General features: G+C 36.8%; 1 pseudogene; it reads left to right on the forward strand.

The window, feature by feature from the left end:
- The first annotated feature begins 2,189 nt into the window (after positions 1 to 2,189).
- On the forward strand, positions 2,190 to 11,355 carry LOC148754841 (endogenous retrovirus group K member 18 Env polyprotein pseudogene; annotated as a pseudogene).
- The last annotated feature ends 16,253 nt before the right edge of the window (positions 11,356 to 27,608 follow it).

Consider the following 27,608-nt stretch of genomic DNA (forward strand, 5'->3'; position numbering starts at 1 on the left):
AAGAAATTGCATCTACTTACATTTACAACAAGAGATAAGTAATAGGAGAAATACAGTAATGCTAATACTAAATTCACTCATCTTGACCAAGTTTGGCCTGTTTTAAAAGTGTATTATAGCGTTAACAGGTTAAAGAGTGAAACCTATGGAAGCAAGGCGTCTTTCCACTTTGTAATATCTGAACTCAAGATTTTTTTGACTCTTCTAAAATTTAAACATGAAAAAAATTAAGAAAATAATAAAACCACAATTTATATTAAAGATGAGTGGTTGTGGAAATTAATGCAAATAACAATTCACTAGTCTGTATTAGTTTACTCTCATGCGTTTTGTCTTTTAAATTTGTTTTCTCTAAATTTTCAATTCATTTTTTGAAAATGTATTTTGTAATTGGGCTGGTTATTTAAAATAATTTGTAACATTTTGCAGGTATTATAAATACATGTCTCATTGAAATATGTTTTCTTTTTGTTTCTAGAATTTTTGCTATGGAAAGTTTTATTTTTTATAAATATGTACGTGCTATTCTTTCTCAGTCACTTATTTTAATTAAGGAGTTCTCCTATACCTCCTTTCACTTTCTTTTACATGTTTTGTTTAATTTTCACATGTTCTTCTTTTTAATTTACAATTGAAATTGATTGAATATTTTAACTACCATATAGCGAAATTATTTTAACTAATATGAGCAAAACTTATCCATTGTTTGTAGTTTTCTTATATTTTTATTTTATGTCAAGTTTTTCTTAGTGTAATCTACTGATTTTAGCAATTACCTTTTTAGAATGCATCAGTATGAACATATTTTTTCTTATTTTTATTAGTTTTATGTTTGCTGATGTTGAATTTGGAATTAATATGCTGAATTTTATTTTTTCCTATATTCATATATTTTATAGGCAAGAACAATAATAAAATAAAACCTGACCAAAAATGAAGTCCTCTGTTTGTTCCTCCCTATTGAGAGCCATTCCCCAGTCTACACATAAAAAAAAAAAAAAAAAAAAAAATGTTTTTTTAAATCACATATGTATATATCTTTAAAGAACTTATAGTTTCCTTAGATTAGTAATTAACTTTATATAAATGGAGCAATACTGTATGCATTCTCGTGTAACTTAAATCCTTTGCTCACTATGAAGAGTTTGGGGATTCATCCATGTTACTGTAGTTAAACATCTCTCCTTATGTTTATGGACCCTTGACATTACTTCTTCTAGGATTTTCCTCTTATATGTGTTTATTTTTCCACAGGGTTGTGTAGAGAAATTCTGAACACTTGTTAGGAATTCTGTTGTGTATTGTGGATATCAGTTCTCTGTTGGTTATTATGTTGTAGATCTCTCCTACAATTGTGCTGCTTACTTTTTTGCTGTATGGGCTTTTTCTTCTCTAATTGTTCAAATTTGACTTTTACACATAGGTCTTATAACCCAGCTAGTTTGTTTTGAAAATTTATGCATAAGGATTTTTGTGTGAGGCACTTGAATTTCATTTTATTTTTAAACACAAATATCTGTTTTCCAGCATGAGTCACTGAAATGTCCATTTTTTCCTCCTGCTCTGTCTACAATGCTAAAATTCAGAGCTTAGTTTCTGGTCTCCCTGTTGTTTCATAGGTTTTATGCTTCTATTCTCGTGTCAGTATCTTACCTTCTTAAGTACTGGAGCTTAATAATTATCTTTTATTCTGTTAAGGCACATCTTCACATTTTGTCATGTCCATTTTTGGTCCTTGGACCATCACAAAATTAGAGCATTATCTGGTGAAATGGAAAACACATAAACATGCATATACAAACGTCATGCCTCTGTTGGCCTTTATTTTTAATCAAACTTTCACTGAATTCATGTAACAACTTGGTGAAACTCAACATTTTTATTTTATAAAGTTACCTAATCTATATATTCCATATAGTTCCTTACAAATATTTCCTTTAAAAAAATCTCAATTTTTTTACATGTAGCAATATAATACTTTTTGATAGATTTATTGGTAGATGTTTTATGCATTGGAAGCTAATGGAAATAGCATTATTTTATTCCATTTTATGAACATTTTTGTTATTGAATATAGATTGATTTGAGGATATTGATCTATTTATGAATATACTTCATTTTTAGAAGAGTTTTAGATTTATAGAGAAATTGAGCAAATGGTACAGAAAGTTCCTACATATTTCTTTGTTGTCACACAGCAGCCTAGCCGCCTGTCCCTACCATCCTTTCCTTAGGGAAAGAGGGTTGCGGGTTTGTCCCTCTTAGGGGTTGAGTTTTATAGGTCTCCTCTCTTGGTCCCAGTATGCTGGGTCTGCGGTCAAAGACGAGTAAGTTTCCTCAAGGGAGGGACGACTTAAGCCAGACGGGACCCCAGGGACCCCCATGAGTTAGCCTCTGAAACTAGGAAGGGATGCCCCTCCTCCAATGTTTTCTGGAAGCTGCTGACGCATGCTGCAAATGTCCAGCACCCTATTGTGCTAAGGAACGTTAATTGAGCGAAACTGCCTCGCTCCCGCTTAGCTCATGGGATAATTACCTTGAGAGACCTGCTCCCCCAGGGGTTGTACACACCGCACCTTGGTCATGCGGGGACGGCATGCACAGGTTGCTTTGGGACAATATGATTGGATATTGGGAACATGCTGATTGTATTAGTGGTGTAAGAGTTTTACAGACCCTGCTCAGAATCATGTGATGCCTATTGTAAAAAAGCAATAAATACCCACAACGACCCGATTCGGGGCTCCAGTCTCTTGAGGCTGTGAGTCCCTTGGTCCTCTGTGGTTTCTCTGCATTCAGTGTCTCTGGTCTCTTTAATTCTATAATAGAATTTAGCCTCTGCCGCCTCCCTCGCTTTCCCACTGCTTGTGTTGTGCAGGACGCAACATCTGGCGCCCAACGTGGGGCTCGAGGAGAGAAGAACAACTAAGAGTTGTATGGTCTGCAGATACGGTTGAGGGGCCTCTGAGCATCCGTCGCGCGACAGCTACCTGGTAAGGGGGTAGTTTTATGGACTCAGAGTATTAAACCAAGGTTATTCAGAGGAAGTAATTAAATACTTTTCAATCTATCTTTGAGTGACAGTGCGTGGGAGTGTGTGTGTATGGTTATGGTCCCACGATCTTCGTGATTACGGGGCTTGAGTGGGCTCGTCACCGCGGTTCCGTCACTCTGTCATATGGCATAACGGCGACTTGGGGGTTTCCCCAACCTGGACCGGGATTTATACGGTTGAGCCTTAGCCAAGACAGGTGCTAAGTTCCCGCGAGGGGAACGGCCGGCCGAGCATCAGAGTGGATATTGAGTGAAAGTTTCTTTTCTTTTCCTTCTTGTATCCTTCTTGTGAGAAAGAAAAAATGGGAAATTCAGAAAGTAAGTATAGACCTTATATTTGCCTGCTGAAGCAGTTGCTTAAAAAAGGACAACATAGGGCCTCAGAAAAGAGGTTGGAAGAACTTCTCAAAGTAATTGAGGTCCATTGCTCTTGGTTTCCTACCCTGGGAACCTTAGACTTAGATAAATGGGAAGCAGTTGGTCAAGATCTCCGTGATCTCCACGCCAACGGAACTTCGTTTCCAAGTTCGATCTGGGAGACTTTTGAACTAGTTCGGTCAGTTCTAGAACCACTACAGACAGACTCTGAAGAGGAAAGGGAAGATAGGGAAGGTAAGAGAGATTCACCAAAGAGAACTAAAAAGGAAAGAGAAGATGAGGGGTCAGAGTCTAATTCCACTATAGTCCCTCGAAATCTTTATCCTGATCTCGAGGAATGTTTCCAGGAGGAGTTTCCCCCTCCGTTCTGGCCTCCACCACCTCCATGTGCTGATCAGATGTGGCAACAGCCTAAGACTTGCTGTAATACCAATAATCCATTTATTCAGAACAATCCGTTTGCTCAAAAGCCTCCAGCAATAACAGCTAAACAATTCAGCTTCAAATTGTCAGCCTTAGAGCAGGGTATACATCAGGCAAAAATGGCTGGAGATGTGGATGCTCTTAATTTTCCAGTGATTTTCAGACAAATTGAAGCCCCTGGTCAAAATAACCCAGATGGAATCCATGAGGCAGTGTATGAGCCTTTTCCTTTTAAATTGCTTAAAGAGTTAAAACAGGCAGTATTACAGTTTGGGACTACTTCTCCCTATACTGTTGGCCTTGTTAGAGGTATTGCTGATGGCCACAGAATGATTCCAGCAGACTGGCAGGCCTTAGCTCAAACTTGCCTTACTCCTGCACAATTCTTGCAGTTTAAAACTTGGTGGATTGAAGGGGCTGAGAATAAAGAAAGACAAAACCAAGCTCTTAACATTAATATTACTGCTGATCAGCTTGTTGGCAAAGGCCACTGGGCACCAACCCGTAATCAATTAGATATGCAAGGAGTTGCTATAGAGCAACTTAAACAAATTTGCCTTGCTGCATGGGAAAAGATTGAAGTAGAAGGAAAGACTCATTCCTCCTTTCAAAAAGTTCTTCAAGGATCTCAGGAGCCTTATTCTGATTTCCTGGCTCGACTCCAGGAAGCCATTAAAAAACAAATTACTAATCCTGTAGCTGCAGATGTGATCCTTCAGATTATGGCATATGAAAATGCTAATAAAGATTGTCAAAGAGCCATAGGGGCACAAAAAAAAAAGACAGATGCAATGGGGTATTTGCGCTTGTGCCAAGAAGTAGGGACTGAGGATCATAAGGCAGCACTATTGGCTAATGCAATTACCGGAGCTTTTCAAAAAAGGGATAAGTTTTCTGGCACTTGCCATAATTGTGGAAAAACAGGACATACTAAAAGAAATTGCAGGGTTAAAAGTAAAAACAACCCTCAACCTCCTCAGCCCACACCTTTTCAAGGTACAAAACAGCCTGGATTGTGTCCACGCTGTCAGAAAGGAAATCATTGGGCCTCCGCTTGCAGATCTAAATATCATAAAGACGGCACTTTGCTTCAGGGAAACGGGAAGCTGGGCCAGCCCCAGGCCCAGACAACAACCGGGGCATTTGTGGGTCAGACAATCCCTCAACTGGGGATGTTTGCCAACCCAGCGGCACCACAGAATTATCACACGGTGCCGCCCCCTCAAAACTATCCATTGAGCAATTAACTTCTGCCACTGAAGAAAGTGCTGCAGTAGATGTTTGTACTGCTCAAAATATTTTATTACTCCCAGGGGAAACACCTCTCCGGGTGCCTACAGGCATTGTTGGACCAATTCCCAAAAATACGGTTGGACTCCTCCTTGGTCGTTCCAGCTTAACATCAAAAGGAGTTACTGTCCACACCGAAATAATAGACCCAGATTTTAAAGGAAAAATTCAAATTGTTATGTCTTCTTCAGTTCCATGGTCAGCAAAAAAGGGAGAAAAAGTTGCTCAGCTTCTCTTAATTCCATATATTCCACCCAATTTACGAGGAACTCAAAAAAAAACAGGGGGATTTGAAAGTACAGGTTTAGCAGAAACATTCCTGGCAGAAAAAATTTCTAGCATTCGTCCTTTATGCCACATTAGCCTTCAAGACAGAAAATTTTTAGGACTTATGGACACAGGTGCAGACGTCTCCATCATTTGCTCTCAAGATTGGCCCGCAAATTGGCCTACCCAACAAGCCGACATAAATGTTGTTGGAGTAGGAAAAATTTCAAAATTGCTTCAAAGCACCCATATCCTTCCTTGCCTTGGGCCAGAAGGACAAAAAGGATTTTTGCAGCCATATGTTGCTGATATTCCAATAAGTTTATGGGGTAGAGATTTACTTTCTCAATGGAGAGCAAAAATTGTTATTCCCCCAAGACAGTATAGCCCTCAAAGTCAACAAATGATGAAACAGATGGGGTATCTACCAGGACAAGGTTTAGGCAAATTTAATCAGGGCATTACACAACCTCTCCAACCTACATTACAGGTGGGCAGAGAAGGGATAGGATTTCATTCACAAGATCAACAGCCTTTTTGTTAGGGGCCGCTGTCGCTGAGCTAAAAACTCCTTTAGCTCTTAAATGGATAGATAATAAGCCTCATTGGATTAAACAGTGGCCCCTTTCTAAGGAGAAATTAGAGGCATTAATGAAAATGGTACAGATTCAATTAGAACAAGATCATATAGAGTCTTCCACTAGTCCATGGAATTCCCCAGTATTTGTTATAAAGAAAAGATCAGAAAAATGGAAAATGCTCACAGATTTAAGAGTAGTTAATTCTTTAATTGAACCCATGGGTCCACTTCAACCTGGCCTTCCTCAGCCATCCATGATTCCAAAAAATTGGCCATTGGTGGTCATAGACCTACAAGATTGCTTTTATTCAATTCCTTTACATCCTGAGGATTGCCCTAAATTCGCATTTTCAATACCGTCTTTAAATAATAAAGAACCAATCAAGAGGTATCAGTGGAAAGTACTCCCTCAGGGAATGCTAAATAGCCCTACCATTTGTCAATTTTATGTGGCTAGAGCTGTTGCTCCGGTCAGAGAGAAATTTCCAGCCTGTTATATCATTCATTATATGGATGACATTCTCTGTGCTGCGTCTTCCCCAGAAGTCCTTGCAGATTGTTTCAAACTGTTGCAAGAGCAACTTGAGATGGCAGGACTCTGCATTGCTCCTGATAAAATTCAAACTACAACTCCCATCAAATATTTGGGAGCTATCTTGGACAGACAAACGATTAAACCTCAAAAGGTACAGATCAAAAGAGATCAAATTTCCACTTTAAATGATTTACAAAAATTGTTGGGAGATATTAATTGGTTACGTCCCACTCTGGGAATCCCAACTTATGCGTTAAATAATTTGTTTAGTCTTTTACGGGGTCCTTCTCAATTAAATAGTCCCCGTACTTTAACCCCTCAGGCTTGTCAAGAGTTGGAATTAGTAAAAAAAAAAATTCAAGAAGCTCAGGTTCAGCGCATAGATCCCTCTCAACCCTTACAAATTTTAATTTTTCCCACTCCTCATTCACCAACCACAGTTATTGTCCAACAAAATGACCTTGTGGAGTGGTTGTTTCTGCCTAATAATTTTGTTAAATCTCTTCCAACATACTTAGAGTTAATTTCAGAACTTGTTTCTCGAGCTCGAACCAGAGTTCTTCATTTAAATGGAATAGAAGCCAATAAGATAATAGTTCCCTTTAAAAAACAACAAATAAATCATTTAAATATTCATTCTGAAGTTTGGCAAATTGCTGTTTGTGGATATTTCGACATAATTGATAACCACTATCCTAAACATAAATTGTTTCAGTTTCTATTAAAAACTAGTTGGATTCTCCCAAAAAGGTTAAGTTCAGTTCCTATTTCCCAAGGGAGGACAGTTTTTACTGATGGGTCCAGTAATGGCAAAGCTGCTATTGTTAGTAAAGTTGACCAACAGGTTATTCAGACTAATTGTACCTCAGCCCAGAGAACAAAATTAGTTGCAGTTTTAACTGCTCTGCGGGAGTGTGGTGAGCCTTTGAATATTGTCTCTGATTCTGCTTATGTTGTACATACAATACAAAACATAGAGACGGCGCTTCTGTCTAACAACTCTAATCCGTCTCTCCAGTTTCTTTTTAATCAACTCCAACAAGTAGTTAAAAATAGACAACATCCATTTTTCATCACTCATATACGCGCTCATACTCCCCTCCCGGGATCTTTGACGCGTGGCAATGCCATTGCTGATTCTTTGGTTGCTAATGTATTAGTTACCGAGGCAACCAAATTCCATTCTTTGACTCATACCAATGCTACAGGTCTTCGGGCTCGGTTCCCAATTACCTGTAAACAGGCCAAACATATTGTTCAAACTTGCCCAACTTGTCAGATTCTTAATGCTCCTCAAAAATGCCCAGAAGGGGTTAATCCCCGAGGTTTAGTACCCAATGATATTTGACAGATGGATATAACCCATGTTGCTTCATTTGGGAAATTGTCATTTGTACATGTCACAATTGACACATCTTCTGGATATATCACTGCAACCGCTCAGAGTGGTGAAACTACAAGACACACTTGCAGACACTTGTTAATTTGTTTTTCTGTTATGGGACTTCCCAAAGCCATTAAAACAGATAACGGTCCTGCTTATACTAGCAATAAATTTACCAAATTTTGTGAACAGTGGAATATTCACCATACCACTGAAATTCCTTATAATCCTAAAGGTCAAGCCATTGTAAAGCGAGCTAATTATACTTTAAAGAAACAATTACAAAAACAAAAAGGGGGAGACAAGGATCCTCCGCAGGTGCAATTAGCCAAAGCTATGTTCACTTTGAATTTTTTAAATTTTTCTGGCTCTAATAATATGGAGCCTCATCTTGGACACACAGCTGCAGAAAGACATTTTAATAATCTCCATAGCCCTAAGGCTTTGGAAGATGTGCCCATTTGGTGGAAGGATATCCAGACTAATCAATGGCATTTAGGGACTCTGTTAACATGGGGACGAGGTTATGCTTGTATTTCTCCAGGATCAAAAGAACGTCCTCTGTGGGTGCCAAGCCGGTGCATTAAGCCTTATCATGGAATCCGATCCCTCGCAGAACATGACAATCAGCACGCTGGTCCAAACCTCGGATGCTGTTCCTCCGCCGAATGTGATCATCACTCGCCGGATGGGATCTCCACCGATGACTCAGGTGTACGCGACCTACCGATGCGTGGCACCGAGCGACCCCTACCGGTGGATGAATCGCTTCATGGGCCCCCGTCATCAGGCTCCGACCTCCCCGGCTCCTCCAGCCCCTGTGGTGGTTCCGCAGCCGAGATGTCCATCAGGCCAGACGTATCCGCCGCCGGCATCTCCTCCCAGTGAGGCATCTTCATCATCTGAGACATCGCAGCCGAGGGTTCCACGCATCCGGATTCTTAGAGCTCCTCCTAAACGCAACCCGCTGCCTACTTGGAAGCAGATTAAGAAATTGTCCCGAGAGGCAGAGAGAAATCTTATAGTGTTAGGAATGCCGAGAACAGCCTCCAACATGCTTATCTCCATGATGGCTATTCTCATGGCTGTAAGTTTCCTTCCCATGGGTGTTAAAGCAGAAAACTTCACATATTGGGCTTATGTTCCCAATCCTCCATTGCTGACACCTGTAACTTGGAATGATGCGCCTCCTCTGATTTATATAAATGATAGCTCCTGGTTCCCAGGACCAGAGGATCAGAGAGGTCCAGAATTTCCTAATGAAGAAGGCAGAGAATTTAATCTCACCAAAACAACTGCCTTAGGATTTGTTTATCCTCCTCTTTGCATTGGTCCTGTCCCTCCTTGTATTCCGGTAAAGGATCAAGTGTGGGTCACCCCTAAGGGTGAAGGGACTGAGTCCTATAGGGACTTGTTCATGCTTTCAGGAAAAGGATTTCAGACTGAAGGGTTGAGTACCCATCTGTATCCTCCTCCCATTTCTACTTGTCCTCAGGAGAAGTGGGCAGCCAATCATTCCCGTATTCATTGGGAAGAATGTAGAGGAAGTTTTGATAGAGTGCTAGCTCGAAATTCCATAGGCACAATTGTTGACTGGGGACCTTTTGGGATCGCTATGCACACCTGCTCTTCAGGAAGGTGCTCTGAGCCCCAGTCTCTTAAAGACAAATTAGTGTTAGGAAAATTTCCAAAAATAGTTAAATCTCCTTATGATCTGTCCATTTATTGGATAGACAAAGTTTTGGCCCCACCTCAGTTAAAAATGATTACTCCCATTAGGGGTCCAGTGCAAAAGACCTTGTGGAAGGTGGCCTTGGCTTTAGCGCCTATTGGCATTTGGAATGGAAATTTAACCAAGGATAATAATAGACAGTACACCTTTAATTTTATAAAATCTCAAAAGCTTAATTTACAAGCTTGCCTTAAATTGCCTTATGTTTTCCTGATTGGAAAATTTACTATAGAAAATTCCCTTAGCCTTGTTGAATGTTTTCATTGTCGTTTGTATACTTGTATAGATTCCTCCATTTATAATTCCTCAGAAGATAAAATTATGATTTTAAGAAAAAGACGGGGTCTATGGATTCCTGTCCGAGCCCCTAGAGTGTGGGAGGGATCTCCTACTGTTCATATTGTTCTTCAATTGCTTCATAAGATTGTTCATCGAGCAAAAAGGTTTATTGGATTGTTAATTGCTGCTATAATGGGAATAATTGCTGTAACCACGGTTGCTGCTGTTTCTGGTGTCGCTTTACACCAGACTGTTCAAACTACTGAATTTGTACAACAATGGCATGAAAATGCTAGTAAAACTTGGAATCAACAGGTTAAGATAGATGAAGAAATTAATGTCAGATTAGTAGATTTAGAAACAACAGTAGTTTCTCTTGGTGATCAGTTAGAAAATTTACGTACTATGATTTCTCTTAAATGTGATTGGAATGTAACCACTTATTGTGTAACCCCTTTTGATTATAATCAAACTCGTACTCCTTGGAATGATGTTCGTGCTCATCTTTTGGGGCACATGCCTAATCTCACTGTAAATATTGTACAATTACAACAAGAGGTTGATCAAATGTCTAGTGCTAAGCTTCAACTTTTACCCGGAGAAGATGTTTTGTCAGCTGCTGCGGATGGATTGTCCTCCTTGAATCCGGTTAAATGGATAAAAAACTTGGGTGGTGGGTTTATTGGTGTTATTGTAACACTGATTATTGTATTCTGTTTGTTTTGTTTAGTCTTCGGATGCGGACATGCCTCCCTCCGAAAGGCATTGAATGAAGAAACGGCACGGTCTGTTTTTCTCACATTACAAAAACAAAAAGGGGGAGATGTTGTCACACAGCAGCCTAGCCGCCTGTCCCTACCATCCTTTCCTTAGGGAAAGAGGGTTGCGGGTTTGTCCCTCTTAGGGGTTGAGTTTTATAGGTCTCCTCTCTTGGTCCCAGTATGCTGGGTCTGCGGTCAAAGACGAGTAAGTTTCCTCAAGGGAGGGACGACTTAAGCCAGACGGGACCCCAGGGACCCCCATGAGTTAGCCTCTGAAACTAGGAAGGGATGCCCCTCCTCCAATGTTTTCTGGAAGCTGCTGACGCATGCTGCAAATGTCCAGCACCCTATTGTGCTAAGGAACGTTAATTGAGCGAAACTGCCTCGCTCCCGCTTAGCTCATGGGATAATTACCTTGAGAGACCTGCTCCCCCAGGGGTTGTACACACCGCACCTTGGTCATGCGGGGACGGCATGCACAGGTTGCTTTGGGACAATATGATTGGATATTGGGAACATGCTGATTGTATTAGTGGTGTAAGAGTTTTACAGACCCTGCTCAGAATCATGTGATGCCTATTGTAAAAAAGCAATAAATACCCACAACGACCCGATTCGGGGCTCCAGTCTCTTGAGGCTGTGAGTCCCTTGGTCCTCTGTGGTTTCTCTGCATTCAGTGTCTCTGGTCTCTTTAATTCTATAATAGAATTTAGCCTCTGCCGCCTCCCTCGCTTTCCCACTGCTTGTGTTGTGCAGGACGCAACATTTCTTGAGCCCACAATGTTTCTACCACAACAAGTATAAAACTTTAGAAAAGTATGGTAGACATTTGTAACAATTAATGATCTAATGTTAATACATTGTTACCAACTGAAGTTGATTTTATTCAGGTTTTCTTATTTTCTACCATTTTCTGTTCCAGCATCCCATTCATTACACATCACATTAAATTGTCATGTACCTTTAGGCTTTTCGTGGCTGTGACATTTTTTCAAACTCCATATTTTTGATGACTGACATTTGTGAAGAATAATTTGTCAGATATGTTGTAGGGTGTCCTTCTATTGCAATATGTCTGACATTTTTCTCATTATTAGACTGGGGTTACTAGTTATGAGAAGAAAGATTCCAGGGATTAGGTGCCACTTTCATCACATCTCAAGGGTACACACTATCTACATGATTTCAGACTACTGATATTAACCTTGATAACCTTATCAAAGTAGTGTGGATTACGTTTATCCACTGTAAGCTTACCTGCCCTCCTTTCATACTGTACTTTTTGGAAGGAAGACTTCCTATGCTCCTTAAGTATAGCTGACACTTAATAAGTGGGGAGTCATGGTCCACCTCCTACAGACCAGAGTATCTACGTAAATTATTTGGAACTCACTTCCGTGATAGATCTGTTCTCTTCTCTCATTTATTTTTTATGTATGTATGTATGTATGCATGTATGTATGTATTTATTTATTTTAGTATAGCATCATGGATATTTATTTTATACTTTAGGTTTTAATCCAATACTACTTTATTTATTTATTTTTGCTCAACTTGTTCCATCTTTGGCCATTGGGAGGAGCTCTTTCAATTGACTCCTATAGCATGTTGACATATACCCATTTTGTAGACATGTTTACTTTATTTTTCTTCTTAGTAGTATTTCCTTCCGTAATGGCACTATAAGTATTCCGGGATCATCTTATATATTTCTTTCTACAGTCTTTTTTTTTCTTTATTTTTTTAGGAACCCTGATGACTTTTTAGAATGTTATTAGAAACCAAGCACTAGGGGACAGGTGTACCTAGTTTGATATACACTTACCTAAGTGGTGTGTGTGTGTGTGTGTGTGTGTGTGTGTGTGTGTGTATGGCATTGTGTTTTTAATTTATATTACACATTTTCATTGGTGGTATACAGGAAAGCAGTTGACTTTTGAGTATTAACCTTGTATCTGCAATCTTATTATTATTGCTTATTAGTTATAGGGATTTGTTATTGTTTCTTTGGTCTGGGCACAAATTCTCTTGATTGACTATGAAAGTATTTCTCTTTGACTTTTGAAGAATAATTTTTAACTTTTTCTGGATGTAAAATTCTGTTTTATTTTTCTCTCAACACTAAAATATTTTATTCAACTTTCTTGCTCACATGGTTACTGAGAAGAAGTCTTATGTAACTCTCGTCCTTGTTCCTCTATAGGGGTGGTGTTTCTCCTTCCCACGACACCTCTGACTTTTTTTCATTATTTTCTGTTTATCATTGGTTTCCTGAAGTTTGAATATGATATAACTAGTTGTATATTTTTGGTATTTATTCTGCTTAGTATTTTATGAGCTTCTGGATCTGTGGTTAGTATCTGTCATTAATTCTAAAACTTTTCAGCCATTTATTACTTCAAATATGTCTTCTGTTTCCGTCCTCTTCTTTTGGTATTCTCATTACATGTAAATCACATATCTTATAATTATCCAATGGTTCCTGGATGTTTTGTTCTGTTTTTATTTTCGCTTTTTTTTCTTTTTGCAAGTCCATTTGTGACATTTGTATTGACATATCTTCAAGCTTACTGATTATTTCCTTGCCTGTGTCCAGTTTAAGGATGAGCCTACAAACAACTTTCTTTATATCTATTGCAGTTTGATTTCTAGCATTTCCATTTTTCTGTTTACATTATCCCTCTGTTCTTGTCTGTTGTCAACTTTTCCATCACAATTTTTATCATTACTTACAGCATTTAAAATTTCCTGCTTGATAATTCCAATGTCTGTATCCTATCTGAGTCTCATTCTGAAACCCACTTTGTCTCTTCAGACTGTTTCTTTGCCTTTAGCTGCCTTGAAATGTTTGTTGAGAGGTAGATGTGATGAATTGGGTAATTGGATCCAATATAAATAGGCCTTTAGCATGAGATTTTATTATAATACGGCTAGAAATTGGGCTGTATTTAATGTTTGCTGTAGTTCTAAGTGCAAAAGACTTCCATTTCCTGTAATTTCCTTTTTTTTTTTTTCTCTCTCTCTCCTGTTGTTTCTGGGTTTCCCTAACTCTTTCTGAAATCGAGTCTTTGCTTTGTAGCTCTTTTAGTTCAAATCCACTGTTATACTGGTACCCCCTGACATTGTAGTAAAGGGTTGGCGAGGGGAAGCCGTCTATAATCTTATGATTAAGCCTCAGCATTTTAGTGACCCTGAGTCCCTCAACTGTGTCCTTCATAAGTGATCTTTAGATTTCATTTCTTCCTTTAAGTGAGACAGGAAGGCTGGGGACAGGGGACACAGTTGGCTAGTTGTCCTTCCCCAGATAAATAAGGCTCTGGTAAAGTAGTTTCCACTGCAGAAGAGACAATTATTATGGGGAATACTTTAGACATATTGTACAATTGTTATGTTTTTCCTTCACCTGCATGAGATAAAATGAGATTTTTTTCTGGAACTTTACTATAAGAACCTGCTGTGGTTCCTGGACGTGTAGGGACCCTGCAAATATGGGACCCCTGGAACTTTTTTACTCTCAAGCTAGTCTATATTCAGTGTCAAGCAATTCATCAAAATTACTGTTTATGTGTTCTTACCAGTTTATGGCTCCAGTGGCATTTGCTTCAGGTAAACTCATCTCAGCCAAGATCCTCTGTTTTGGTCTTTCTCTTCAGATTTTGGAATGTTAACATTCCCTGTGACCCAGTTCTCTGATAGATATAATGCAAGTTATTACTCTGCAGTTTGTTCATTGTTTTCCTTGCTGTGAAGAAGAGTTGTCTTGCAGGTTCTTTAAATGTCAGAGTTCAATAATCATTGATGTTGTTTTTGAATCTAGCAAAATGTTAAGTTCTCATACTAAAATTAATAAATTATTTTTAAATTCATTTGGAGTTTATATATGATTATATATCTTTTCAATGATGGTGAATAAATTCAGTGATTACATTAGTTTTCTATTGCTGCTTTAACAAGTCACCAAACATTTAGTGGCTTAAAACAGCACAAATGTAGTATCTTTTATTTCTGTAAGTCAGAGGTGCAATACAGATCTCACTGGGCTAAAATGAAGGTTTTGGAAGACTGTTCCTTTTTGGAATCTCTAGGGAGGTATTCATATCCTTGCTTGTTTGGGCTGTTGAGAGAATTAAATTTCTTGTGGTTGTAGAAGTGAAGTTCCCATCTCCCTACAGGTTGTAAAATATTTCCAGCTTCTAGAGTGTTCTACATTCCTTGATTAATGGCCCCTCCCTTCATCTTATAGCCAGTAAGGGCCGGTCTAGCTGCAATATTGTGTCTCTCTGGCTCATTCCCCTGCCTTCTTCCTCTTCTAGTTTGCAGGACTTGTGTGATTCGTTTGGGTTCACCAATGAAATATAGAATAATCTCCCCATCTCAAGTTTCTTAAATTTAACCAGTTCTGCTAAGTACCACTTGCCACATAAAGCAACATATTCAAAGGTTCTGGAAGTCAGAGAATGGATGTTTTTGAAGGGGCATTACTCTGCCTCCCACAGTGATAATAAATATTATTTTATTCCCAGAATCAAAGGAAATGTTTATATATATATATATATATATATATATATATATATATATATATATATATATATTTTACATGTTCTTTTTTAGAAACAAAAATTCATAGATACAGACAATAGTTTAGTGGTTACCAGAGTGTAAAGGGGGAGGGTAGTGGTAGATGAGGGTAAAGGGATCAAATATATGGTGATGGAAGGAGAACTGACTCCAGGTGGTGAACACTGTTGTGCAGGAGATCCTGCTCGCTGCACCATTTATTGTGCGGGCGGCCTGCGGGGTCTCTGGTCCCACTCCCCACATAAGAACGCAGGATACGGTAAAGCCGAAAAGGAACACCCACGGAGCCATAGGTAGGGGAGTCATACCACTATAGTCTCACTGGAGGCTGGATTCACACGACGTGGGACCTACTGTCCACTTTCCTGACAAATGACCAACTCTCCACTTGCTAGCTGCAATCCGCAATCCACACTCTGCAGCTTGCAGGCTCAGCCACCATCTTCTTGCTAGTCCCCATTTTCTGCTAGTGTAGCCACGGCAGTTATATTAGTGCCTGATGGCTCACTGGTTACAGCTGACAGCCAACTAGCCACAGCTGATGGCCATCCAATCACAGTTGATGGCCATTTACTATCTGAGTCAGCACCTTTCCATGTGAGGCCGAGAGCCTGGAAACTGCTCTCTGGGGCTCTGTCCCCACAAACACACAATGTGATATATAGATGATGTATTATAGAATTGTACACATGAAACCCATGGGACTTTACTAACCATTGTCACCCCAATAAACTTTAATTTAAAAAAAAGTGCTCTTTTTCAATGTTGAAAAAGTGTCTTTTCATTCCTTTTAGCTAATTAAAAAAACATATGTTAATGAATGCTTACTTGTGTCACATGGTATTTTTGGTATTTATTGAGACAACTATGGTACTTTTCTATTAATCTGTCATATGGTGAATGCTCTTCAATTGGTTTTGTCATTTAAATAAAGCTTTTATGCTGCATTACTGAAATAAACCCAGCATGGGAATACTGCATTATTTTTTAATGGATTGCTAGCTCTTTATTTTCTTTCTGTATAGGATTTTTCGCCTATATTCATGAGCTATTTTAATAATGTACATTTTATTCTTATATTCTCTTTGCTATCATATTCATCCACTGATATCTCTGTCATCCTAGGCTAGGTATTCTTATTCTAGAATTTCATCTAAATTTAACCATAAACAATTTTTTCTGCCTTTTTTCACTCAGAAAAGTATTTTTAAATTTACAGTGTTGTTGTGTATTATTCTCTTTCATTGCTGAATGATACTATATTGTGCTATTATATTACAATTGATTCCTTGATCCTTCTGTTGATAGACATCTGGGCTGTTTCCAGAGGGGGATTGTTGTTAGGAACAAAGCTGGTCATAGAAGACATTTTGTGGGCATAGGTTTTATTGGTCTTGAATAAGTAACTAAGGATGAAATCGCTAGATAAAAAATAGAAATGTTTAAGATTTTACAAAAAGAGAAATTTTCTGAAACAGTTTCACTGCTTTATGCTACCAGCAATTTCTGTTAGCTTCTTATCTCAAACGTTTTAAGTCACTTTGATTTTATACCTTTTAGTGGGTATGGTTTTAATTTATAGTAATACATGGAATGTAAACTTGTTCCTTGTTATTTTCAAATATTTGCTTGTTGGTGGGTAAACTACCTGTTCTAAACTTTCCCCATTTTTTTCGGTTGTCTTTTCATTTTTCAGTTGTAGGCGTTGTCTACAAAATTTTTCCCAGGCATGCCTATTTATTTTCTTACCAGTATATTCAAATGAGGTAAAGTTTGTAATTTGGCAAAATCCAATTCACCATACTTTTTCTTGTATACTAAGGTTTGTGCTTTTTGCATTCTTTTAAAGAAATCTTTCCCTACTCCAACACTAACATTTGGTATTGTCATTCGATTGTAGCCATTCCAGTGGGAGTATAGTGGAATGTGATTTTTTTTAATTGAAGTTTATTGGGGTGGCAATTGTTAGTAAAGTTACATAGATTTCATGTGTACAATTCTGTAACACATCACCTATAAATCCTATTGTGTTCACCACCCAGAGTCAGTTCTCCTTCCATCACCAAATATTAGATCCTTTTTACCCTGATTTTGATTTTGATTGACATTTTTCTACTGATCAATGATATTAAGCATTTTTTATATGTTTATTGAACATTTGTGAGACCTGTCTTTTCAAATCTTTGTTCATATTTATTGTGTCATTATGCTGCTTAATAGTGAGTTCCATATATTTTCTGTAAAAAAATGCTTTGTCTACTATATATGTTGGAGATCTTTCTCTCCAGTCTGTGGCTTATTTTTAAATTTTAATTGTACCTTTTGGATAGAAAATATTTTAATTTTGATGAAGTCCAGTTTATCAAATTTTATTGTCTGTTTATTTTTTTTAATGTGTCATGCTTTAGAGTCATAGATGTGAAATCTATATGCAACCCTAGGTCAAAATAATTTTTCTTATGTTTTCTTTAAGCAGTTTTATAATTTTAATCCTTACATGTGGCTCTACAATACATTTTTAGTTATTATTAGTATATGATATTAGGTCACTATATAACTTTATTTATTTTTGCTTTGCATATGAATATCTATCTCACTGTTCCACAAGAGTTTGTTTAAAATGCTATCATTTCTCTCATTTCATTGGAAACTTGTAGAAAATCAACTGACAATAGATGTGAGGAATTATTTCTGGACTCTATTCTTTTTCACTGAATTACGTTTCTTCTTACACAAACATCAAATTTTCATGTTTGCTGTACTGTTACTCTTAATTTTGATATCAGGCATTTTATGTTCTCCAACTATTTTCTTCATTTTCAAAAGTGTTTTGGAGAATCTAGGTCTTTGTATTTTTATTAAAAATGTAGAATCAACATCAATTTTTATGAAAATTGCTGCTATAATTTTTACAGGATTTACATCAAATGTATAGACAAGTTTGGAAGAATTGCCATTTTTACAATAGTGAGTTTTCCAATTCATTAACATGATCTATCTCTCCATTTATTTAGCTCAATCTGTTTCAGCAATGATTTTAAAAAAAAATTTCAAGGTACAGATTAATTTTGTTGTATTTTATTTTTGTTACTTATTCTAACCATTTTCTTCCTTTTGATGACATTTTAATGGAATTATTTTCTTAATTTTATTTTTCAGTTGTTCATTGTTAGTTTATAAAAATACATTTGATACTGGTATATGTTGATCTTGTATCCTGTGACTTTGGTAAACTAACTTACTAGATCTAGTAGTGTTTTATTATTATTTTACTCCTTAAAACATATATTCCTTGGACTCTTCATTAGAGGTCATGTTACTTATGAATTAATACAGTTTTATGTCATTGTTTCCAATCTGGATGTCTTCTATTATTTTCCCCCGTTTGCACTGGCCCCTACTTCCAGGATAGTGTTGAATATCAGAGGTGAAAACACACATCTTTGCCCTTTTGCTGATCTTAGAGAAAAGCATATAGTTTTGTTTTGTTTTTTCATTTTTACTATTGTGTTCTTCAACTCCAGAAATTACATTTGGTTCCTTTTACAGGTTCTATCTCTTGTGAGAGCTCCCATTTGTTTGTGTTTAATTAGCACTATATTTTTTATTTAAATGTTTGAATGTAGTTTTATTTAATTCTATGAAAATATTTATTTGTTCTCTGTCTTTGGCAATTTTCCAGAGCTGTGAAATGGTTATTTTGGCAATTTTGTCAAATGTTTTATTTCTTTTTATGATAAGGATTTGGTAAACTTTTTATGCCTCTATAGCTAGAAGTTTTGTTCTGTTAATGAAGGACATTTGCATTGTTTTTCAACCTCCAAACATAACCTCTATATACGTCTCTGGATTGCATGTGGTTTGTGTTTGTGTCCTTTCTTGAGTAATTTCCTCAGTGGAGTTATTTGGGTGTTGCATCATCTGAAATACTGGTAACTACAAAAATTTTATTTAGACGAGTAAATAATACTTTGACTAAGAAGAAGATTATAGTTTACCTCCTGATTCTCTTTGTAGTCCCTAGCAATTATCACAAATTCTATTTCCCAGTGTTAAAAAGAGAAGTACTGTATCATTCAATTTGTTTTTATTTATAATGAATCACTCTTTCTGCCTGGGAAAGAGTGAAATTGTGTCTTCTTCCTTATTGTTCAGTATTATTATGTGGGAAATTCTAAGTATACATTTTTTTGTCATCAATTGTATCTCCAACTCAATTTTCTTATTACCACAGACCCATATCTCTCTTTAGTTCAGGGAAATTGTTGCCTTTTTAATTATATATTTTTCTCTTCTCCATCAATTCCATTTTTTCTGGAATTCTTGTTAATTGCACATTTGCTTTCCTGAATCTGGAACACACACACACACACACACACACACACACACACACACACACACACCAGTGTTAGATATTTTGGGTGTCTTACAGAACTCTAATGAAACTCTCAGTAGACACTATTTTCTCTTTTCAGCTCATCTAAGTTAAGTTTTCATTAAACATTATACACTTTGTATCTATAACTTCTGTGGCTTTATTTAAATCTACATATTTGTTATTTATCTTATCTACTTTATTATCCTTTACCTGCTTTTATTTAAGTTGATGTTAATTTCCCCCAGAAGCTCTATTTTGATTTCTATATCTGATTGTTTTGTTTGTTTGTTTTTAACTCTGTCTCACACCTAGACATCCTCAGGTATTAGAGTAGTTTCCTGTTGTTGCTATAACATATTACTACAACCGCAGTGTCTTAAACAGTACAATTTTATTATCTTATAGCTCCGAGGTCAGAGTCCAAAATCAGTCTCACTGGCCCCAATAAAAGTGTCGGGCAGACCTGCTCATGCTGGAGGTGCTGGGTGGGAACCTACCCCTTTTCCAGCTTATGGAGGCTGCTAGCTTTCCTTGATGGTGATTGATCTCCCACACCTCACTTCCCCTTTGCTTCTCCTCTTAAACACACTTTAATTTACATACCTTAGATTTTTAGCTCGTCACACGTCCTCATCCTGACAAGCTGAGAATGACAGCCCACTCTAGAACGCCATGTAAGTATCTAGAGTGCCTGGCAGGCAATGCTAGGACTGCCTTCCTGTCTTGTGTATTTAATACAACCAAGAGACACATTATTGAAAATAAAGTAAGTGCTAGATTGCACTCTCTTGGATATCCAGTGGCAGGTACCTTGGGAAGGGTCATTGAGAGGACCAGGGAGTGGGAAGCAGAGTCTGGGGATGTGGCATACATTATGTTCCGTGACACCTGCGGTTGTAACAGCAACAATCATGAGGCAAGAAGCGTAACAGCCTGAACACAGCACTGACTTGTGTTTTTGAAGGAATAACCCTGCTCATCTCTCCTGCGGTAAATTGTGGAATCCTTGACTAAATACTCAGATGGGGTACAGTTTATTGTCTACCTGTGAGCTAAAATGCTGAGTCTGTTTCTTCTTGTCTTCACCTGCATTTTGTTGTTGTTTAAACTTAGATACAATTTAATGACTCTAAAAATGCCTAATTTCAGAAACCTAGGTAAGTGTTGCTAGGGTGTTTAGTTTAAAATAGTGACGCATGCTCAGTACTGTAAAGATAAAGGCTGGTATTAGTTTTACTTTTCAAAATTTGCCTCTCAGAGCTAATACTAACCTTAAGAAATTAGGGGCCGCGTAGGCTCAACATATAGGATTAGATGAGTTTCAAACTGAGACAGTCTCCAAAAGGATCTGCAAACCCATTCTGTGTTTATTCCCCAGTTCTTAAGCATAGAGTTAGAATATATGTAATCAGCTTCTAGCTGAATCCTTACCTTAGCTCCTTAACTCATGGAGTAAGGACACTGAACTTTATAAAGGCCAATATTAAGTCTGTAGAGCTCTGGCTGCCTACAAAGATATTAAACAGAAGCAAAATCACTGAGGACACTAAAAGCAAACAAAATAGATTGGTGTCATAATGTTGTGAATTCCCAAGTGCTAACTGAGGATTTCAGGAATCCCTGCATAACATAATTTTATAGAGCCATAAGGTACCATGGAAAAAGCCCGATCCCCTGACTTTTAATTATAAGGAAATTTTAGCAGAGTCTTGACTCAAATCCATAGTCATGAATTTTATGTCGTGAGACATGACTTGGGACAGGAGACATTTTTATAACGTAGGTTCTTACTTGCTCCATTGTACAGATAATTATATTAAACTCATTGGTCTTAGATCCAGTAGAGCAGGGAGCTGAGATTCAAACCCAGGTCACTTTGACTCTAAACTCCTTGCTTATTTCATTGCATTATAGAGACTCCTCTGGAAATATGAAACAATTAGAAAGTTTCCCTCCCCCCCCCTTTTTTTTTTAAGTCTTGTGTTCTTAAGGCTAGGGGTATGGGAATGGCATTCCGTTTCTCTTTTAACATAGTGTCACCCCTTAATCCTCCTGTGAGTGGGTCAATGTGAGGTCTTTCAAGTGGGATTTTTCAGATTGTAAATGCGAATGGTAAAGGGATTAGAAAGTACAAATAAGTATTCGCAATATGGCCATTGGGATATGAAATATAGTATGGGGAATACAGTCAATAATGTTGTAAAGATTATATAAGGTGCCAGATGGGTACTTGTCTTATTAGGGGGGTCACTTCATAGACTGTGTAGATGTGTGACCACTGTGCTGTACACCTGAAGCTGAAGTTGAATATTGAATGTCAACTATAACTATAACTATAACTATAACTATAACTATATATATATATATATATATATATATATATATATAGAGAGAGAGAGAGAGAGAGAGAGAGAGAGAGAGAGAGAGACATGGGAGGTGGAGTACAACGTAGGGAATATAGTTAATGGTATTGTAATAGCTACATGAGATGTCAGAGGGGTAGTAGATTGGGGGGCAATCACTTTGTGAGGGGTGTAAATGTCTAACGATTATATTGCTTTGTAAACCTGAAAATAAAAATAAAAAATTTAAAAATACAAATGGGTGAGTTTTTGTGATTGTTATTGATTCCCTGTGTGCACGTGTGTGTTTTTGTGATGGCAATGGTATGCTCCACAGGTCTCAACAGGAGTATGAGAGGGCAAACAAAAACAAATATTAATAATATCAATGATAACAGCTACATTTATTGAACATTTCCCATGTGCATGAAGAGAGAAAATCACTTCCTCTTTATATTCTCTTCAGAAGTCCTAGGTCTCATTACTTAGAAACTCTAAGAAGATAAGAGCCATGAGTAAATTTGTGACCCTAATGGTATTTTAACAGTACTCATAAGGTAGTGATTGTTGCATTAATTCAGAGTAAGCATAAAAGGAGGCTTTTCAGAAGAACAGATGATTCACATTTCTACTTATTTTGACCTAATAAAGTCCCACTTGTCTTGAATGAATGTCTCTATTAAATAATGACAGAGAATAAAATGACAGCAATACATCTCTTTTCCCTTATATGTGTTAAAGAAAGGGGAATAGTAGAAGGCAAGGCCTGAAAGCATCTAGCTCCAATTTGATGTAGCAATTTCCCTCCTGCAATCAGTCACTACTTAAAGTGAACTACGATCATCTCTTTTTCTCCTCTGTATTGTTAAATGCTGAAAAGCGTCTCTGCCCCAGTTCCCAATAACTAAAGAAAGACTTTCTTCCCTGCAGCTTCTCTTTGAAGCCACTGAGAGTTCTTCAAAAAAGAAAAAGAATGTGAGCTTTGCGCTTAGAGAAAACCTGTAGTCTCAGTGGTTTAGTAATAAAGTTGATAGATTGGGAGGGAGGGGGGGAGGTAAGCAAATGGCAGAGCTATATGTAACAAAATATTCCCAGAATGAATGTAAATTGTTCTGGAATTTTACCACATATTAATTTAAAAGGGATTTTATTTTGTTTTTATTTTAATATAAGAACATGCTTTTGTGTATCTAGTGGATAATTAAAATAGAACATGATTAAAAACAAACAAACAAACAAACAAAAAAACAAGAAAAACCACTGACACTCAGAGAATCACCTGCGATAGAGTATTTTAGAATAAAGTTAGGGAAAAACACACACTGATTGCAGGTGTAAATGTGTTATTTGAAGATGGGTGGTGTAGGACCCACAGACATTGATTAGCCTACTCTTTGAATAAGTTTATATTTAGGAGGTTTTCTGATTTTCCACTGACACATGTCCAGAATATTTTTGTATTAAATTTATTGGGGTGACATTGGTTAACAACATTATCTAAGTTTCAAGTGTACAATTCTATAATACATCGTCTGTATATTGCATTGTGTGCTCACCACACAGTCTAGTCTCCCTCTATCACCATATATTTGACCCCCTTTATCGCCTTCATCCTTCCCCCATCTCACTTCCCTTCTGATAACCTTCATTCTGTTGTCTATGTCTATGAGTTTATTTGTTTTGTTTGTTCATTTCCTGCTTTCTGTTTTATATCCCACAAATGCTTGAAATTATATGGTTCTTGTCCTTTTCCATCTGACTTACTTAAATTAGCATAGTACTCTCAAGATCCATCCATGTTGTCAGAAATAGCAGTATTTCATCCTTTCTTATGGCTGAGTAGTATTCTATTGTGTATACATACCACATATTCTTTACCAATTGTCCATTGAAGACACTTACGTTGTTTCCACGTCTTGGCTATTTAAATAATGCTGCAATGAACATAGACGTGCATATATCTTTAGGAATATATGTTTTCAAAATTTGGGGGTACATACTCAGAAGCAGGACTGCTGGGTCTAATGGTATGAGGTCTGACAATTAAGTTCACGAACTCATCCTAGAATATGTGCTACATACCTCACTGCTGAATATCACTATGGTCACCTTCGAAGTACTCCCCTTGGGAAGCTGTGCACTGATGCCAGTGCCTAGTCAAAGCAATTTTGGAACTCTTTTTCTGGAATGGCCATCAGAGCTGTCATTCTATTACCCTTGATGTCCTTAATGTCATTAACATGTCTTCCTTTCAATATTTACTTTATCTTTGGATCAAGAAAGAAGTCATTGGGGTCAGGGATGGTGTTCCAATACAGGTATTTGTTTACTGACTAAAAACTCCCTCACAGACAGTGCCATGTGAGCTGGTGCATTGTCGTGATGCAAGAGCCATGAATTGTTGGCGAAAAGTTCAGGTTGTCTAACTTTTTCACGCAGCCTTTTCAGCACTTCCAAATAGTAAACTTGGTTAGCTGTGTGTCCAGTTGGAACAAATTCATAATGAATAATCCCTCTGATATCAAAAAAAGTTAGAACATCATCGAAAAAAATTCTCGAACTTAATTGTCAGACCTCATAACTCCATTCTTAATTTTTTGAAGAACCTCTGTACTGTTTTCCATAGTCTTTCAAACAAGTTTACATCCCCACCAGCAGTTTATAAGGACTCCTTTTCCCCCACAGCCTCTCCAACATTTGTTATTACTTGTCTTGTTTATAATAACCATTCTAACAGTGCTGAAGTAGTGTCTCATTGTGGTTTTGATTTGCTTTTCCCTTATAGCTAGTGAAGTTGAGCACGTTTTCATATATCTATGGCTATTTGTATGTCTTCTTGGGAAGAGCGTCTGTTCAGGTCCTCTGCCCATTTTTTAATTGGATTTTGCTGTTGAGTTGTCTAAGTTCCTTATATGTATTGGGTATTAGCCCCTAATCAGAGGTATCAGTTGCAAAAATTTTCTCCCATTAAGTTAATTGTCCTTTTATGTTGTTGATAGTTTCTTTTACTGTGAACAAGCTTTTGAGTTCAATGTAGTCCCATTCATTTATTGTTGCTTTTACTTCTCTTGCCTTTTGGGTCAAGTTCATAAAACCCTCTCTGAGACCAAGGCCAATAAATTTAGTACCAATGCTTACTTCTATGTATTTTATTGTTTCAGGTCGTATACATAGGTTTTTAATCCATTTTGAATTAATTAATTTTTAACATGGTGTCAAATAGCAGTCTAGTTTCAATGTTTTGCATGTGGCTTTCCAATTTTCCCAACACCATATATTGAAGAAGCTTTCCTTTCTCCATTGCATGTTTTTGACTCCTTTGTCAAAAACTATTTGCCCATATACATGTGGGTTAATTTCTGGGTTTTCAATTCTGTTCCATTGGCCTGCGTGTCTATTTTTCTGACAATACCATACTGTTTTGATTATTATAGCTTTGTAGTATAGTTTAAAGTAAGGGAGTGTGATGCCTCTGCCTTTGTCTTTTTTCCCAAGGTAGCTTTGGTCATTGAAAGTCAAAACAAATTTGTAGTTCCAAACAAATTTAATGATTTTTAGTTAATTTTTTTTTCCTTTGGAAAACGCCATTGGGGTTTTGATGGGGATTGCATTAAATCTGTACATTGCTTAGGCTATTATGGGTATTTAAACTTTGTTGATTCTTCCAATACATGTGCATGGAATACCTTTCCATTACTTTGTGTCTTCTTCAACTTCTTTCAACAATATCTCGTCGTTTTCATTATATTAGTCCTTCACTTCCTTTAAGTTTGTTCTTAGGTATTTTATTCTTTTATTGCAATTGCAAGTGGAACAATTATTTTCATTACTCTTTCTGATATTTCTTTGTTGGTATATAGAAATTCAATGGATTTTTCTACATTGATTTTGTATTCTTCAATATTTCCATAATTGTTTGTTGTTTCTAAAAGAGTTTTGGTGGAGTCTCTAGGGTTTTCTATATACAGAATCATGTCATCTGCAAAAAATGACAACTTTACTTTCTCATTTACAGTTTGGGTGCCTTTTATTTTTTTCCTTGTCTAATTGCTCTGGCTAGTTTCCAGTACTACACTGAATAGCAGTGGTTAAGAGTGGGCATATGTTTTATTCCTGATCTTAGAGACAAAAACTTCCAGGTTTTCAACACTGAGTATATTAGCTGAGTGTAATATATGGCCTTTATTATGTTGAGGTAGTTTCCTATACCCATTTTATTGAGCATTTTAATCATACATGGATGTTTTTTCTTGTCAAATAATATTTCTGCACCTACTGATATAATCATAGTATTTTTTCCTTTATTTTAATGTGATTTTCCTTTTTTTAAATTATTTAAAATGTTTTTATTTTTTCCTTATTTTTTTAATGTATCATATTGATTAATTTGCATATGGTGAACCATCCTTGTGTCCCTGGAATGAACCCCACTTAATTGTGATGTATTATCTTTTAATAATTGGTTTTATTTGATTTGCTAGCATTTTGTTTAGGGTTTTTGCATTTGTATTCATGAAAGATATCGGCCTGTAGATTTCTATTTTTGTATATCCTTATCAGGTTTTGGTATCAGAGTAATGTTGGCCTCATAAAATGAGTTCGGAAGCAGTGCCTGTTATTCAATTTTGTTGAACGTGTTTGAGGATAGTATTAAATTTTCTTTCAATGTTTCGTAGAATTCACCAGTGAAGCCATTTTGTCCTGGAGTTTTGTTTTTTTGGGAGGTTTTCGATTACTGTTTTGATTTCCTCACTGTTGATTGGTCTATTTAGATTTTTCAATTCTTCATGATTCAAGTCTAGGGAGGTTATATATTTCTAAGAACTTATCTATTTCTTCTAGGTTATCAAATTTGGTGATGTATACTATTTCATAGTATTCTTGTATAGTAATTTGTATTACTGTGGTGTTGGTGTTTGTTGCAACCTCTCTTCTTTCATGTGTGATTTTGTTTATTTGAGACTTTTCTCTTATTTCCTTACTAAGTCTAACCAGATGTATTCAAAGAACCAGCTCTTGTTGCATTAATTCTTTTCTACTTTTTTTAATTCTCTATTTTGTTTAATTCTGCTCTAATTTTTATTATTTTCTTTTTTCTATTGCTTTTGAACTCTGATCTCCTTTTTCTATTTCTTTAATGTGAAATGTTGTTTATTTGAGATTTTTCTTGTTTGGTGAGGTGGGCCTTTAGTGCTCTTAATATGCTTTTGTGCATCCTCAGAATTTTGATATGTCATATTGTCATTATCGTTTGTTTCTATGTATATTTTGATCTCTTATTTTTTCTTTGACCAGTCGTTGTTCAATAGCATAATGTTTAATCTCCGCATATTTTTTGGTTTATCCAGCTTTCTTTTTGCAGTTGATTTGCAGTTTTAAAGTGTGTGGTCATAGACTATGCTTGGTATGATTTCAATCTTCTTAAATTTCTTGAGGCTAGGTTTATGTCCCTACATATGGTCTATCTTTGAGAATGTTTCATGTGCTCAAGAGAAGAATATATATTCTGATATTCTGAGGTATAAAGTTTTGTAAATATAAATTATATCCATTTGGAGTAATGTGTCATTTAAGGCCAATATGTCTACATCAATTTTCTGTTAGGGTGATCTATCCTTTGCTCAAAT

Source organism: Rhinolophus sinicus, chromosome 17, assembly GCF_057876585.1.
Source record: "Rhinolophus sinicus isolate RSI-liver-muscle chromosome 17, RSI-T2T, whole genome shotgun sequence".
NCBI classification, from domain to species: domain Eukaryota; kingdom Metazoa; phylum Chordata; class Mammalia; order Chiroptera; family Rhinolophidae; genus Rhinolophus; species Rhinolophus sinicus.